This window comes from Rhineura floridana, chromosome 11, assembly GCF_030035675.1.
Source record: "Rhineura floridana isolate rRhiFlo1 chromosome 11, rRhiFlo1.hap2, whole genome shotgun sequence".
Lineage (NCBI taxonomy): Eukaryota > Metazoa > Chordata > Lepidosauria > Squamata > Rhineuridae > Rhineura > Rhineura floridana.
In genome coordinates this window covers 33,392,887-33,398,970 of record NC_084490.1, presented here as the reverse complement: position 1 = coordinate 33,398,970, position 6,084 = coordinate 33,392,887, and the positions used below count along the sequence as shown (strand labels likewise).

Here is a 6,084-nt window from a genome sequence, read left to right as displayed (position 1 = left end):
ATTGCTTGAGAGATACTGCATTAGGGCTGCTTTCACACTGCACTTTATTCCATTATTCTGATGATTTCTTACCTGGTAATTTGTGCATTATATTTGATCTTTCACACAACGCACAAGCTAGCACCAGAATTCTAGTGGAATGTAGTGGAAGTTTAGCGCTAATTTCCATGATAAAGGATACCAGAAATAATCAGTTAGGAAGGCTGGGAACCTGGAAGATTGCAGGAATAATCTGCAGCTGCTCACGTGACAGGCGTCCCAGCATGCAGTGCATTCTCACCCTTTAGTCATGTGGGGGGGGGTTGCCTGACAAACATTGTACCGGTATTCCAGCATCAGTGCTGATAGCGGCAGCATTTCCCACACACATCCCTGTTTTGATACAACGACAGTAAAACAATTTAGAAAGTCAGATCCTAAAGGGAGAGGGCTTGAATGGTGATGGGATGTGATCTTAGACCTCCTACACAGTGGGGAACAGTGTGCATGGGTGAAGGACGAAAACAAACCATGTGAAAGACAGTTGTGTAAAATGCTGGTATATCAGCTGAAAAAGCTGATATTTCTTAACACAAGAGGTACTGCAGTGTGAAAGGGATTTAGAAATTGGGACAATAGCACTACCTTTTTAACTCATTAAACTAATGCAATCAGCCCCATGGGTGAAAGTAGCCTAGAAGAGAGACATGGGATTTGATACACCAGCCCCTGCCCAATATAGCAGTGAAGACCACGGGTAGGGAAAGGTGACTCTGTAAATTTCAATTTCTCTCAGTTTCTAAGTTCTCCACATGTCTGTATCATTTCACAATTTTTAAAAAAAACTTCCTCATGAAATTTTATCCACATTTTAGTGTGAATTTCTCCCAGTGCAGACAATTTTGTATGCATTTTGCCTAAAATTCTCATGTTTTACTGAGCATTCCCCCAACTTCATATGCATCCCCCTCAATTAAGAGCTGACTGTCATAGGTTCAAGGATACAATATTTCTGTATGCTATTTTCACATCTCTGCATTTTTATGCACACTTTACCCTAGTATATGCATTTTTGCACAAACTACCTTGCGGAGGAACTGCACTGCAAAATTCAGAGAAGTGTGACTTTTGAAGGATGGCTGTGTTTCAGTTCGCATATTGCTTTGGAAAGTGTGAATTAGGTAGGTCCAGCTTTAAATGTGAACGGAATTGAACTTTTCCCCCATCCTTAATCATGGGGCTGTTTTTGTATACATGTTTAGGTTTGAGGGCTTTTTAAGATTCTGGTGCTCCTGGTTGTATTATTGCTTCCCTCAAAATCCCAATGTGGAGCAAGCCAGTCTGCAGGTTTCTTCATACCCTTGTCAGCTGGGTTATTCAATACACATGGATGGTCATGCTTTGGAGACATAAATTCTCAAAATATAAACAGCATAATATGTGACAGACAGCATACTACTATATTTCTGTATGTGCATATGTCTAAACCTTACAGTCTTCCCAAATCCCTGTATCCTTTTTTTTCTTTCTGGGGTGGATATGAGATCATGCATATGCAAGTAAAGCTATATGCACATATGACTCCATCATATGAAGTGTCCACAAAGTGGGACTTTAGCACAGCAGCAACCCCACTCTGCTTATGGAACAGTTAGTGTGTGAACCAGCCTTTAGACATTTCTGGCTCTAAAGCAATGCATGCACATTTCTCCCTCTTCCATATCAAACTTGGTGACTCTAAAAATGTTGCTCATGGAGATGGATGGAACTTTCCTGGGACTCATGTTTACAATAGAATTCATCAGCTTCAAACTTAAATTTCATATGAATCTTTCTCAATAAAGAGCTGACTATTAACTGGCTCTTTGAAAGGACACAGGAAGAGCCCTGTTTGTTCATATGGAGAATATGTCAAATTCAGCATTCAATTTCTGGTTTGGCATTCAATAGCCAGTAAGTCAACAAGAAAGAAGGCAACAATTCTCCCCAAATATTCATTTCCAGCACTGGATGTTTACCTGTATGGTAATTCTGAACATGGAGTTTAAATTAGATATCCTAGTTTCTAATTAATAGACCTAGGACTTATCCTTCATTTATCTACCAATAGTGAACAAGGGTGTGCATTGATTCTGTGTGAACCCTGAACAACAAGGCAAATGAGGGTGATTTGGAGGTAGATTGTGGACTTAAAGTATGTGCATAAAGGTAACAGCGAGACCATTTCCTTACCCTTCTTCTTTTCTGAGAAACAAAAGCAATCTCACTGGGAAAACACCCAGACCTCAAGAGTGCTGGTGGTGGTGGTGGGAGTTTTTTTTTTAGATTCCCATTTAAAATCAAAGGGAACAAAACAGAGCTTCAGATTTAACATATCAGATTTGGCCCCAAATAGCAAATAGAATCAGAACAACTGTTTTGGATCCAAAAGAGATTGAGCTGCCTCCAAACACAATAAATACAGATACATGATGCATCTTGTGGTCACTGCATACCCCAATGAATATGGCTGATAAGGTGTCTCTATCTCTCTTGTTTGAGCATTACGGGTAATGTCACACTAATTACACTGGTACTTACCAATCACCATCTTCAATAGCCCATGTATTTTTTCTTGAGTAATCTCTCATTCCTGGAGCACATGATCACTGCAACCGTGATGCCTAAGATGGTAATAAATATAATCACAGGAAAGAAGACCATCTCTTTTGTGGGCTGTCCTACTCAGTCATTCTTCTATTTCCTTATGGGCTCAACTGAATTCTTCATCCTGGCTGTAATGTCCTTTGACCGTTACGTTGCAATATGCTACCCCCTGCGCTATGCATCCATTATGAACAGCAAAGCCTGTTTCCAGCTCCTTCTGGGGTCATGGGTTGGTGGTTTCTTGATTATTCTAGTTCCCAGCATTGTGACAGCTGGTCTACCATTCTGTGGCCCAAACATTGTCAACCACTTCTTCTGTGACAGTGCCCCCTGTGATGTTCCTCTATTAATGTAAATATGGTAAGTGCTGTTTGTATAGGAGATACATGGTAAGTAGAATGAAAGAGGAAGGGGGAGTGAATGGGCAGTAGAATGCTGGACGATTGGCTGAATGTTTAAAATGGCTGACAGTATAAAAGGAAGAATGACAGTGGAATCTGAGGGGTGATGAAAGTGAGTCGGTTGTTTTGGTGGGTTTGAGATAGTTGTTTGTCAGGAGAGCGTGGAGAAGGAGGGGGGTGGAGTTCGGATTAGTATTAGATAAAACCATATGCTTATGTGCCTTATGAAGTAATCTTTGTTATCTTTGTTATATTTAATAAATATATTTGGTTTACCAAAGGCCTGATCCTTGGCTGGGGTTGCACAGACCAGAAGGGAGGGTAAGGTAGATACCAAGGCTGAACTGTAACAATTGGTGGCAGCGGTGAAGGGAAGAATAACACCACAAGCAGTCTGAGTAAATCAAAGGGATTGGGACAGCTTTAGCACTCAGTCACAGAGGTAACCTGATAGAGAGACTCAGGCAGAGTCTCTGGGACTACTGGTTATAGGATGTGACTGGTGGTGCTGCCTAGCAGGGGGATCTGTTGAGATCAGTGCTAGAGCGGGGAGAGAAACCATAAAAAAGGACAGTCCAGACTGGTGGAGTCCCTGGTGGTGCCTAGAGACAGGCAGTAACCACGATCAGGTAGGAACCTGACAGGGAGAGCCAGGGAAGGGCGTCACACCCCCTTACTCAAGCTTGTCTGTGGTGACACATGATTGGCTGAAAGGGTTGATTTTGGACTTCTTCTATATTGCTTCTGGGTTCACTTCTCATAACAGTTGTGTCATACATTTACATTATTATTGCTGTCCTGAAGATACCATCAGCACAAGGGCGATAAAAGGCCTTCTCAGTGTGTGTTTCTCATATCACTGTGGTAACATTGTACTATGGGAGCTCTATCTTCATTTATGTCCATCCTACTAAAGGGAACATTCTGGATTTCAACAAAATAGGCACTGTACTGAACACAATGGTGACACCCATGCTAAATCCTTTCATATACAGTCTGAGAAATGACAAGGTGAAGGATTCCCTTAGAGATATCTTCAATCAAAGAAAACTAATTCTTAAGAAATGAACTGAACATGCAGCAAAATCCAGCAAAGGGATTTTAAGATCCGGTAGCTTCAGTGGGAGAGAGTCAGCATAGACTAGTGTGTTGGACTTAGATTACGGAGACCAGGTTCAAATCTTCACCTAGCTAGGTAGCTCACTATATGATCTTGGATCATTTAATTCCTGCCAGCCTTACCTACCTCCAAAGGTTGTTGTGAAAGGTAAATGTGGTCATCCATGTATGTGTACCTTCTAACCTCTAGAATGCCCTGGGAGATGACTGAAAGTGGCTTTTCAAAATGTAATAAATAAATAGGTTTTCTTAAGCAAATTTAAAAAGTGGTTTATTTGACTGGATAATGTCATTTGTAATCTGAGGGGTTTTGGGGGGTTCTGGTAAGATACAAAGTGTTATTAACTAGAGTTATATGCACATTCTTCATTTGAGTACTAATTCTAATGATATGGAAAATGAACAAAAGTCTTAAAGTATCATCATCTATACTAAGAGTAAATTCAATTCTCTGAGTGATATTCCTTTTGGAGTCAAAATGGCATCAATCATGAAGGTTTCAGCAGACTTGGAGGAACCCCAATATTTGCAGAAGTGCCAAAAAAGGGTAGAAAGTAAAAAAAAAAAGGAAGAAAATCCAATGAGATCAAGACATTCTCAGCTGGGATGGAATGCTGATGTCTGCTAGGAGGAGAGAGGAAAATTGAAAACCAAGAGGAAGTAGGATGCCTTATTGTCTGGAACACTGAAGACACACATTCTCCATTGCAACATTTTGTGGATGGCCCTAAGTTATTATACAGCCATGAGAGTGGATCTGTACTATAGCCAGCATGGATTTTTCACATTCTGCCATGTTAAACTGAAAACACCGCCCATGACATTCTGCTGCTTTCCATAAGCTCATTTCAAATCAAACTCTTACAAAATGTATAGTCCTGAACTCAGAATCACTTGCTTAACAACCTCTAAGTTTTCATGAAGATGCACAAAACATTCAGAGAAAATCCAGAGTTCAAAGTGTAAAACAAAGGGGGAGGGAATCCAGATCTCTGCTCGACTTTTTTGTCAATGGTTTCATAATTATTGAAATTAATTAAAAATCAGCCATGTTCATAGAGTATCTCTTCCTATTACTGACCTTGCCCCATTGTCTGACCATCATTTTGTGCAGTTTAAAAGTTAAAAAAAGAATGGCTGATTTTTAATTTAAGAAAATTAACATTGGAGTCTATTATAGTGGAGGCATACTCAGTAAGAACCAACTGTCAGTGTTCTAAAAGTCAGACTGTTTGGCTTGACTAATCAGGGTGACACACCCATGCTAGACATTTATTCTACTTCTACATTTATTCTAAACAGTCATGGCGTCCCTCAAATAATCCTGGGAAGTTTAGTTTGTGAAGGCTGCTGAGAGTTGTTAGGAGGCGTAGTTTCTTAGAAAGCTGCTAAGAGTTGTTATTTCCTTGACAGAGCTCCAGTGATCAGAGTGATTTAACAGTCAGCCCCTCTTCCCAGAGAGTTCTGTGAACTGTAGCTCTGTGGGGGGAATAAGGCATCTCCTAGCAACTCTCAACACCCTTCCCAAACAACACTTCCCAAGATTCCTTTATGGAAGACATGACTGTCTAAAGTGAAATAAAAGTCTGGTATGGACGTGGCCAGAGAAAGCTTTGGTTTGAACTGCGTGGGAGATTACATGTATCTGCTATTGAATAAAAAGGTGGGAGAAGCCCCCCCAAATAATGATACTGTTAACAATGTTTTCCTTTTGGAAAGGAAAGGTGTTTTCCCTCTGCCTAGTGCCAACCTACCTAATCTCCTCCCCTACTCCTCCCCCTCTCCTCTCCACCTTCCACCCTCCCCCACCTCCTTGCCCCTCCCCCAAATCAATTTCACCTATCCCAAGCATGATTGCACAGGCATAAATCCCAATGAACTTGATAAGTATGCAAATGAGTGAACCTGCCCCTCCCCCTCAGCCCTCCTTTCCCTCCCC

At 41.0% G+C, this 6,084-nt stretch overlaps 1 pseudogene; it reads left to right on the top strand.

Annotated features, from left to right (window-relative positions):
• The first annotated feature begins 2,581 nt into the window (after nucleotides 1-2,581).
• LOC133367840 (olfactory receptor 6M1-like) lies at nucleotides 2,582-4,094 on the top strand (annotated as a pseudogene).
• The last annotated feature ends 1,990 nt before the right edge of the window (nucleotides 4,095-6,084 follow it).